This window comes from Megalops cyprinoides, chromosome 2, assembly GCF_013368585.1.
Source record: "Megalops cyprinoides isolate fMegCyp1 chromosome 2, fMegCyp1.pri, whole genome shotgun sequence".
In the NCBI taxonomy this organism is placed as follows: Eukaryota; Metazoa; Chordata; class Actinopteri; order Elopiformes; family Megalopidae; genus Megalops; species Megalops cyprinoides.
This window is the reverse complement of record NC_050584.1, coordinates 59,914,985-59,927,328: the sequence shown is the minus strand read 5'-3', so window position 1 is coordinate 59,927,328 and position 12,344 is coordinate 59,914,985.

Sequence of the window (12,344 nt, the reverse complement as noted above, 5' to 3'; positions counted from 1 at the left end):
ACACATATTTCATGCGATTCGGTCTGCTTTCTTCTTTCACAGAGCTTAAAACAACATCAACCTCCCGGTCTTTTGTTGAGGTGCCTGTCTGTAATTTAAGCTCGACTGAAAATGAATCTTTTTATTCCAGCAGCCTTTACCCAGCAAGAAGGGAGGTGTACTCCCTCATTACCATTGGCAATATCACAGCGAAAGCTTCAGCGTTATGCTTTTCATTCTGTCCTTTCCTCGTCCAGATTTTTATGATGTTGGAAAGATTGGAAAGTGCAGTGTTATTGTTAAAAACAGCAATGTGAAGCACCAGAAGAACATAAAAAAGCATATGATACACCAGAAAATGTCAATCCCTTTGTGTCCAGCCCATTTACAAATATGTAAAAAATGTTTTTAATAATAACAGTAATCATGATGCACTCCATATGTACTTCACCAGCAGCCATGCGCTTTCTACACTACTCCACCCCCTTGTGGCCATTTCAGTTATTAGACGAAAACACTGGACTTGAATTCTTTTAAAAGCAGAACTACAGTACTTGAAAAGTCATTAGTACGGCATGAATGTAACCCTGCACATTTCGATTCTCCCACCAGTTTCGCAAGCTCAGACCTTTTCCCGCAGAGAGGCCGAGAGCCCTGGCGCACTCTCGGATGCTCATCTTCTGATCTCATGCTTCGATCGGGACGTTGCGGATGGGTTTCGGCACAGGCGGTCTGAGCAGGAATAACAGCATGCCTAAAAGAAGTGAAAGGTGGCCCAGGACAGGAAGAGAAAGCAAACAGAAGCCACAGCCCTCCCCCTTGATCGGACCCTTGTTGGTTTTGGCAGCGCAGCGCATATCTGGGAGCAGACATCTGGTCCTGTAATGACTCCATCAGAGAGGGAGATGGAGGGAGGAAGATGGATGTGGTGAGAAGGAACGCTACTCCTCTTTAACACTGTGACAGAGACTGTCTCTTCAACACTCTGCACCTGACCAAGGCCTCCTACGGGTCACACAACGGTATATTGTTTTTGGTGCCAGAGACATAGATAGGTTACGCACCCACATGTATGCACATCTGTTCCTTCAATGCACGTACGTGCAAACACACACACACACACATACACACACAGACTCAGACACATATGCATAACAGACTGTCTGCACCTGACTAGGGCCTCTCACGGGTCATACATTGGAGTATTGTTTTTGGTGCCAAAGAAATAGATAACTTAAGCACACACAGATATATGCATGCACACATACATTCCTGCAATGTATGTGTGCAAGTGCGCGCGCACACACACACACACACACACACACACACACACACACACACACACACACAGACATATATGCATACACCCATGCACACCTACTGTACATGCAAATGACATACCCATGCAGGTGCACACACACACACACACACACACACACACACACACACACACACACACGCACACACACGCACACACACACACACACACACACACACCACTAGGTTTGCTCATTCTAAAGAATAAACATGACTGCCCTCTTATGAGGAATTGGTAATGGTTTCTGCTTGTGTGCTTTTTCTCTCTGTTTTGGTTTGGAAATCCACCTCCTGCACGCTATAATAAATGCAAGCATCTCATCTCATTGTTTCATGCCTTCAGTTTTTTTTTTCTTTTTGTGCTGGAGAAATAATATTTTTATTGCAGAAAAGGGACCTCATTCCTTGTGTGATTATATAATCTTCAAATGGATGAAAACCCAAGAAGTACAGTATGCCACTCAGCTGTGCTGTGGAACAGACGTATATCAGACAGAAATGGAAATATCTGCGGGAGCTCCTCCTGAGCCAGGGCCAGGGCTCTGTAGGAATCATCCTCTGGGTTTTAGCCCATTAGACGAGATTTATAGGGTCGCCCCTGAGAGAGCACAATAGATCCTCACTTTTTCCATACTGCAGATGAGACAGTGTGGCTGTGATCCCACCTTCCCTGCCTCTCTCTCCCTCTCTCTCTCTCTCTCCATATGGGCCAGGAATTTGTAGACAGCTGAGTTGGCAGTGCTTGCTGGCTGCGGATGGGAGGGGTGGGGGTGATGTGTGGTGGCCCGGGATGCTAATTGCAGGGAGACGGGAGAAAAGTGGAAAGAGGTGTTGCTGTGTGCTGTAAGTGACGTAGTGCCGCATCTTCAGCTGCTCTGACTGAGCACTGATCCACGTGTCAGTGAACATGGGAGAGAGAGTGAGAGAGAAGGAGGGAGCACGCGTGTGTGTGTGTGAGAGAGAGCATGTGCGTGTTTGGTTGTGTGTGTGTGTGAGAGAGAGCATGTGCGTGTTTGGTTGTGTGTGTGTGTGTGTGTGTGTGTGTGAGAGAGAGAGAGAGAGAGAGAGAGAGAGAAAGAGACTGTGTGTGAGAAAGATTGTGAGAGAAGAGAGCTTGTCTGTATGAGAGAGCATGTGTGTGTGTGTGAGAGAGAGGGAGAGTGTGTGTGTGTGTGTGTGTGTGTGAGTGTGTGTGTGTTTGTGTGTGTGTGTGTGTGTGAGTGAAAAGAGAGAGACAGAGAGTGAGAGAGAGAGTGTGTATGTGTGAAAGAGAGAGAGAGAGTGTGTGTGTGTGTGTGTGTGTGTATGTGTGAGAGAGAGAGATGGAGACAGAGAGGGATGGCCAGATGTGTGCAGCCTGGGAAACTGTCTCCGTGGGAAACCGTCTCGCTGGGATGCAGTTTAGTGTAGAAGCTCTCATTCTCATGCAGATTACATGGAGCTTCTTGGCGGTTTGCATTGCAGAACCTTCCTGTAGTGCCAGCTGTTCTAACACTGTGTCATCATCATCTCATACTGCCATCACATCAGCCCACAACTTCTCATTGGGTGAAACACAAAATAAAACTAATCACATACAAACAGGCTATGTTGTCCCTTTATATCAGACAGCAGTGTAGCATAGTGGTTAAGGAGCAGGACCCGTAACCAAAAGGTTGCCGATTCGATTCCTCACGGGGGCACTGCTGCTGTATCCTTGGGCACGGTACAATTGCCTCAGTCCAGCTGTGTACATGGATAACATTGTAAAAACCTGTAATTCTGTAAATTTCTCTGGATGAGAGCGTATGCTAAATGTCAATAATGTAATGTAATATCTACAGGTAGACCCAACTGAATCTTGCATGCTATGCTGATTATGTTTCAAAAGCTATTAAGATGAAATATATTAACGGTCTGTAATGGGGCTCTTGTGTGTAATTTGTGTGTTACAGGGATGCCGTGGGGTGGGAGTACATTCTCCACCACACAACAGCGTGTACTCTCTGATGAGAACTTCACAGTGGCATAGGTTCCTTACTGAGCGCTACAGCAGCCCGCTAATAAATCAAATCGGCACCCTAATGATTACGCTGACACATACAATATCAACTCATTATTGATGTTACTGTTTCTGCTGTTTATACAGCACACAGTTACACAGAGCTGCACTTTAGCATATGAGATTTGGGAGTACTAAAATTGCACAGACAGAAGAGTTTATGAAAAACCGCTTTTAAAATATATACACATGTCTGGAGACTGTCCATGCAGAATGCACGAGAAGGTATCAGATTTCGCTTTTGTTCCCACTGAATCTCTCTACACAGCATGGAAAATACGTCATAGACGAGGACATTTGCTTCTTCAACAGTAACGGTGAATTCCAAAATGCATTTTAGGCTTACCGCTCTGTCATCCAGTGTCAATCACTCTCCTCTTACAAGCTATTATGACGGCTAGACCGGGTTGCTCTAGAATGGGCGACCAACTACCATTTACAAATACCATTTACTGTAAGCTTTTTTTCCTGCTGGATTTTTTACCATTGCGTCTCGCTAATATAAGGAATTGGTCTTTTAACCAGCAGGGTATGAGCTCACTTCGTTGCCATGGTAACCCTTTCAAAAAGCACTTACCAAATATGTCCAGCTGCACAAACTAATTTTATGTAAAATGTAAACTGTGTAATTTTCCTGTGGCTAAGAGCATATATTGAGCGAGTCCTCACCTTGTTTCCCCACATTCTCCATCCTCTCTTCCCTCACTGAGCCTAATGCTCCCCAGAGCCCAGCTCTGCTTCATCAAAAGGGTCAGAACACATCACAGCAGTAGTAGCCTGCAGGCGGCAGGAGTTATTATTATAATAGTTATTTATCGGAGAACTCTTGCTACAAAACTGAGGCCACAAACATAGATTCAGGTGTCTTGACAGGAAGTCTGCTGGTTTTGCTGTTGATTTCTCAAGTTTCCCAAAAGAAAATAATTGCTATGATATCCAGTATTCTTCTCAGTTTGGAGTTGCCCGTAAATGCTGATCGAGGACAAAATTGCCTAATCATAACTCTAACTTAGGAGAAACCGCCTGGAGAAGTTCATTATGAAGCAACTTCTTCCTGGAACAACTTCTAGCAGTCACAAAGTTGAAAACCAGCACCCCCTTGTGTTGCACAAGTGTAAGGAGGCAACCGGTTGTCATTTCAACTGGTTGCCTACTATCTGTTCAACAAATGCTTGTTATACCAGTGTATGCAAAGTATCCTTTCATCTTGATGTAACTTTATAGTTATTACACATGTGTTTAGAGTGATTTCTGTAGATGCAGACCACACTTGGGTTCAGTTGTTTTTCCAGTAGCAAAAATGAAATTATAATTCATTCCAGCACTTGTACTGAAATAACTCACACCATTGCTCATTAAATCTACCCCACCACAGAATGATAGCTCTGATAACACTGGTTCAGTGAGTTTTTCAGAAGTATGCAAGCAGACATCGTGAAAACCCATAATTTCCTGAACATTAACTGAGAGTTGAGACAGTGACATGGTTAGCATAAAGACCTCATGTTGACTGAGTGACACCCTTGCTTTTAGTTCTTGTGATTTTAATATTAACATATTAATAGTATGAGAAACTGCCGAAAACCACATAATAGTTTTCCTTAAAACAGTAGACCCAAATATAATTAGTCTGATTATAATATTTCTTCGGATTTTTTGTGCCTGTTGGTGAGATCCCTTCTGATGCATTGATTGCCTAGTAAAACAGTAATTTACTAACTCTCATGTAATGAGGCTTCCAAATGTCAAAGACATTTGAGTCAGGTGCATATTTTTTAAAGGTTATGTTTTCTTGACAGCAGTATGTGCTACCTTAATTTCCCTTTATGTGAGTTCACCGATGAGTGTGAAAATGCTAAAGTGAGACAGACCAAATGTTATAAAATTATCCTCATGCTAATCTGGTCAAAGTGGATTAAGAAGAACCATAACACACTGCTGCCATGCTGTCGTTCTTGCCTTGATTAAATAATTGCCCGGCATAATTATCCATTTACACAGCAGGATATTTGCTAAGGCAATTGTGGGTTCAGTGCCTTGCCCAAGGGTACAGCAGCAGTGCCCCAGTGGGGGATTGATCTAGCAATCTTTTGTTTAAGTGCACTGCTCCTTACCACTACACCACACACGTTAACAGCGTTGTAACTCTCAGTCAGAATTAAGCAGAGCTTTAATACATTGTCACGATACTGTAACTCTTGCATGGATTGAAAATATCCAGGACATACCACTATAGTGTCATAACTAATTAAACAGTCATAATATGCAGTGACTTTGCCAGTACCCTTGCAGATTAGATATAATCATAATACACCATTACAGCGTCATAACTCTTGCAGGTATGAAGTAGAACTATATTGGTGGTGTGCTGCATTAATTAATACAACCATAATGCACCATTAATGTGTCATATTCCTTACATGTGTTAAATAGACCTGCATTACATTGTTACTGGGTCTTGCATGGATTAAATGGAGCCATAACACACTGTTAAAATGACACAGCAGTGACACATCTCGTATATATATATTATATAGTGTATAACAGTGGTGCATCTCTCGCCCAGAATAAATTCAACCATAGCAGAGTGTTACAGCGCAGTAACTGAGGTACAAATAAAATATAGCCATAACAGAATGTTACCATGCTGTAACTCTTGTATAGATTACTTATATCCATAACAAAGTGGCACAGTGCTGTAACTCTTTCCCAGAATAATTGAAACCGTAAAAGAGTGTTAGAGTGTAGTAACTCTCACATACATTAAAGATAACCATAATATGGTATTACAATGTTGTAACACTTGCATTGTATACATTCTATGCGTTGATAGGGTATAACTGGCTCTTATACTGCAGTAACTCTTAAATAGGACGATAACACAGTGCTACAGCACTGTAAATCTTGCATAGATTAAATGGGAGCATAACACAGAAATACAGAGTTAAACAGAGTGGGCTGTAACTCTCCTGTAGATTAGATATAGCCAAAATAGAGTGTCACAGTGCTGTAACTCTTGCATAGTTTAAAAATGTAACCATAACAGAGTTACAGCGCTGTAACCCTCACATAGTTTAAACAGGACCATAACAAAGTGTTAGTGCTGTAACTCTCACGCTGAGGACCCTGCAGATCGACAGCACCCGCACGCGATCCGCAGGCTGATGGCAATGTCTGGTTTCCCCGGTAACGGAGGGTGCCACCCGGGGGACGATGCAGCTGGTGTCATTTGTGTCTCAGCGGCACTCTCTGCCAAACAGGCCCAGCGCGGGCCCCGTCCCCCTCTGGGAGTCGAAACGCAGAGTGACGAAATCAGAAGGTCAGACACACCTCTGCAGATTACCCAGTGACATTTATACAGTACAGCACGCCGGTGGTGGCTGGAAACCTCCAGGGGGCTCCGGCACTGTGTTATTTCCTGCTGATGCATGTAAACTTTATCGGAGTGAAGGGAGATCATTCTGATTCATTTATTTTCCCCCCCTCTGTTCTTTCCAACCAAAGTTTCAGTAAAAAAGACAACCTGCCCTGAACTGAATTAATAAAAGGAAATCCACCTGCTTGGCTTTATATATTAGCACACTGGTTGTTGTCCCTCCACTTCACTTGTAACTTCACAACATATGTAATTCCCAGGTTATAAGAGACAATTTGATAAAAGTGCAATTCCCATGCAGTTGAAATGAAAGATGAATGAATGAATGAACGAATGAATGAATCTCTGTATTGTCAGAGACGATAATGCAGTCACAGCTCAAGGGTTGACGAGGTGGAGATCTGTCCAGCCAGAGGTGTGAAACGTACTGTGGCCACTGTGCCTGAGTGTAACATCATAACTTCACCACTAAGAAAGGCCTGGAGCTCACAGACAGGCTGCCGTGCGGTGCAACCGAACCTGCCTGACAGCTGTGGTGGTTTGCACTGCCATCCCTTTTACCTGTGTGCATCCAAGCTCTATTGCCTGTTTTAGGGGAGGGCTGCTTAAAGTCCCCAAAGCATCATGCACCGTATCGTAGCTCCAGCACCTCCCACCCCCAAACCAACGCAGAGCAGAGTGCTGACCTTCTAGAACTGGGATCCAGACTGCTGTCACCTGTGTCAGAGTTCTGTGACTCCTCCACATAGCTAAAAACCTCTAGACACCATAACTTTGATTCTGACAAGACACTGTCTGGTTGAAATCCCAGACATTTGAAATTACATGTGACCCACTGTGAACGGATTAACTGGTGAAAATACCATAGGAAACAACAGTGAGATGTCTCAAGAGCTGTTGGATATGTTGAACAAACCTTAAGGAAATGACAGCAAATGGAGTTGGTTTATGCTGCTTGTCTTTCACTCTGTCCAAATGTACATTGCTCTGTCAGCTGTGTGTTTCATTCTGTCCGAATTCACATCCTCTGTCAACTACATACATGTTCAACAACACAACAACATTTTTTAAATGAATTTTTACAGACCCTCTATGATATAGCCCTTATGATCAAAGGAACCATGATTTATATTCAAATTGCAGTTGACTGTGATGGTTGGCTTAGTCAAAGAAACTGTGAGTTATACTCATCTACTGACTAATCCCAGAATTATACCTGTCAAAACAGCAATCCTGGTCTGACAGTATTAAGAGCACTGTCATTCGGCTGATTTACATGCTGTTGTATGGCAGGTACTTTTTTGAGCACACAACAAGCCCACTGAAACCCATAGTAGCTCATTTTACTGATAAAAAGAATTGAAATACACAGAGAAATAGTATTTATAGGCTTTGAATTGACTGGCATGTCATTCTTACTTTTGGTTAATGTTCATTTTCTCCACACACAAAAAGGCAAGGACAAATTATACAATTACCATTAAATAAATAATAAGAGCAATTTATACTCCAGTACCTTCTTGGTTACACTATTTATGAATATTACAGAATTCTGCAACGGTCCACAATCAATCAATAACAGTCAGGTGACTGGCCGGTAGTGTCTGGGCAATCAGAGCATATTAAACACAATCAACCACCATCTATGTAATCGAAAACATTAAATGAGGCATTCTGGCATGTCATAAAAAAGTAATAAACATGTGACCGTTATGTGTTAACGCCAAAATTATTCAGTGCCAAAATCAATTCGGAGCGTTATACCCAGTTTACAACTTGTTAATTACAGTATATTGCTGCTCGGCGTATACCTATACACAGGAAGGCAATAGAGCAAGCAGACTACTGAGAGATGGTGTGAAATGAAAATGCATTTGACAGTACTGCTCAAGCTCTTCCGTGGCGTTTACATACTGGATCAGGGTTGTGCTGAGGTTGTGGCATACAGAATTATTCTTTACCAGCATCGGTTCAGAACTTTTTTTCAGTAAGGGTTGCAGCACATCGCTGAAATGGCATGATAACTGCAGCCTGAGCTCTTTGAAACAGAAAAGGAAACGACAGCTACTGAACAAATATTTATTATTGCAGAACACCTGTAAATCGATTTTTCTTTTGTTGTTGTTGTTTTCATAACTCCTCCAGAACAGAACCAGGGGAAATTTTTTCGTGTTCACCTGTCTCTGTCAGTCCGTTAAGACAGCTTTCGATCGGGACGGAACACGATCGGTTAACAATGGAGTTTACATCGACCAGTTCCATTGGTCTGTTACTGTTGTCCGCTCTTCTGATCAGGATGAATGATTGCTTTTTTGTATCTTCCTAGGAGTCCTAGAAAGACCAGAAAGAAGTTCCTGCAAAAGTTTTGAGTAGGGCTGCGATAAACTGCAAAACAGTTTCATTTCCCTGTTTGGGGAAAACCGTGCGATTGGTACGCTTTGATCAATTCTGTGAGCAAAAGTGGTCCCTTCAGTTCGTTTCCGGGAAGAAGGTAACACGTTTCCTTATCGCCGTGGGGCAGAACTCGCTGCATAAGTCTCTGAATGAGTGTTGTTAATTGTCCGTTTCATTTTGAAAAGAGGGAACCAGCTACATCTTTGGTTGAAGCCTCTCTCAGGTAACTAAAGGAAAAAAAAAATCGCTGCCCTTTCAGCTTGGATTGCCTTCAGATCATGACCTTAGTTCCTGTTTAGATTTACCTTAACATTGAAAATGAAAAAAGAAAACAATTCAGCATCAAACATGCCTTATCTTAACGCAAACGTTTATTTGAGTTGAATCTTTGGAATGTAGTAGTCATAGATCAGAGTCTGATTACGAAGAGAAATGGGCGAACCTCGGGTATCAGAGTACAAACATTATTTAAAGTTTTAAGGCCTTGCTGTTTATTCACGTTTTTCCTACAACAGCAAATTACAGAAGCAGTATTGAAAATAAAAGATTTTTTTTGTAAAAAAAATCAGCACAAAATTTTTTATGACAGTACAAAACGAAGCGATACTATACCAGTTAAATGGAAACATTACTATAGGAAATTTGTTTACCTTTTTCAATAATGAAAACATCTCATTAATTGTACATTTCAGAATTATGTCACATAATCTGAAACCATAAAAAGAAAAAAATGTAACACTGTATTTTTTTATTTTATTATTTTTTTTTTACAAAGGAATATTATAAACACATAAACTTTTTAAATATATTTATCAGTGCAACATTTTTTCTTTTCGTTTCACGCTACAGTATCCATTTCCTCTAGAAACCTGTCATAGAGACTTTATTTTAAGACTTGTATACCGTTGAGCAGTGAGATTTTGTTGAGAAATTAACAACAACAACAAAAAAAAATGTATTCACATCAACACACAACATGACATGGAAATACACCAGATTCTTCTCGCTTGGGTCCGAATGACATCACATCTGTGGTTCTGCGTGCTTGCTACACGCACATACACACTGTATAACTCTCGCACCCGTGACCACAAATCGCTCTCACCTTACTCCACTCAGCGAATTCACTGCTGACACAGTTTGTTGGGGCGGGAGCATGTCCAGGGACTTCTCTCAGTCCGACGACTTCCTATCGTTGCAGCATTTGACTTATTTGACCACATGAGCTGTCCCTGACAGCCCCCCAGATCCTTGCATCACTGGGTCCACAGCAATGTTTTACATTTGTCACTTGCATGTTTGGTCATGAACAGGGGCGTGGCCACGGTTCCCGTGCGGTTCCAAACCGCAGTGCGCAGTGAATGACCTTAACAGAATAAAGAGGTATCTGACCTTTGGTAGAGACACTGGTGCAGGCTACGTGTTAGACAGTTGACAGGGCTAGAAAGCCATGATTCTGCGCGTCCGTTAGCGGCGGCGGCGGCGTCACCGCGGCGCAACGCCGCACGAGCGATCAGCACCGTCGGCTACAGTGTGAGACGCTTGCAACCAGCACTGGGCCAATTTTTTATTCATGTATTTATTTTATTTTGCAGCCATGTGATATGAGCGATGGGTTCTGTGCTGAAGACGCCGGGCCTGGAGACAGAACGTGAGAACGCCCCTCTTTGATTGGCTCTCCCCTCTGAGATCACATTAAGGATAGAGGCGGCGAAGGGGCTGTTCGCGATGCACACCGGAGCCCCACCAATTTTAAAGGCAGCGCTCCTCGATGCACAATCCAGACGGAAAAAAAAGAGACGTCAGGAAGCTGCCGGCCATCGTTTCGCTCTCTGAGCAAAGCGGAGCAGTGATTTTCTTTCGTTTTTCCTTTTTTTTGGTATGCCAGCAGACTCTTTTCACGTCTTGTTCCACTGCCTTGAGATAAATCCTGACAGTGGCTCAGTACAGCAGAGTAATGGGGGGTGGGGGGGAACTTGGATACACAGAGGCGCGAGTCCAGAGAGAGAGAGAGAAATAGAGAGAGAGAGAGAGGCTTGATGTGTGTTTTTTTCAGTCCAGAGGATATTAGCGGGAGCCACAGGTATACATACAAAAAACCGCACCACAGTCAGTCATGTTTCCCAGCGACACAAAGCTTATTCAGTAAAAGCAGGACTGGAAAGTGTACGTGACATTTTCACGTGAATGAGCGGGAATCTCACAGATACAGACAGAAGCACCACTGTACCCATATCGTGGAATCAAAGACGGATGCAACCGGGACCGCTTTCACATCGTCTCGTTACAGTTACTGGGTGTCGGCCCTTGGTTCAGGAGCGGCGGAGGCCGCTGATTGGTCAGCCAGAAGGCCGTGTTTCCTTGAACCACTCCCTGTCAGGAAAAAAAAATGCAGCGATGGCCGGGCGAAAGAAACGGAAACGAACACACGTTGTCACCTTTCACAAACACAGCCAGACGATTGTATTTACAACACACAACCCATGAAAAGGGATACTGCAGCTGTCCTATCTCTTTCCATTTCTTTCTATTTTTAAAAAAGGGCTTCAAAATATATTAAAACTTATGTACAATATGTGGATCTTGACAATGAGCAGTGATGATGGAACTTTGTTTAGCAGACTCAACCAGCTGTTGTCTTTTTTTTCTGCTCTGGGTTCAGAGCGAGTGAGATGTGAAACTCCGAAATCAACAAACAAAGCCAACAAAGATGTACCAAAGGCACTGTCAGAACCATACCGGGGTCCAGGGTAGATAATCATCTGACCCTCAGGGGAGTTTGGGGGTTGGGGGAACAGACATTGAATATTGTGGGAGAGGGGGTGGGCACGATACTACATATTTAACAGTATGGTTCATTTTGGATTTTGACACTTCTCCTTCTACATAAAAAATAATGGCTTTGAAATTAAAAAATAAATGATTTTTCCTTCCAGAAAAAAACGATAAATACTTTTAACATTATCTTAATTGGTCTCAACACCAGCATCCGATTGGTAAAGGGAACAAAAACCCCCGTTTAAAAAAAAAAAAAACGTAAAATGAAAAACAAAAATTAAAATAATCATCTAACTGTACATATTTTTTTGTTGTTCTCTTCAGATTTATACACAGTGTCCCCCTAATGGTAGGTTTCTTTCACTGCAGCTCCTGAGAAAAGCATGGCTCAGTCACAACCTCCCACAGGTTCAAGCACCTCCTCTTTTTTTTTTTTTTTTTTTTTTTTTTTACGGGAGG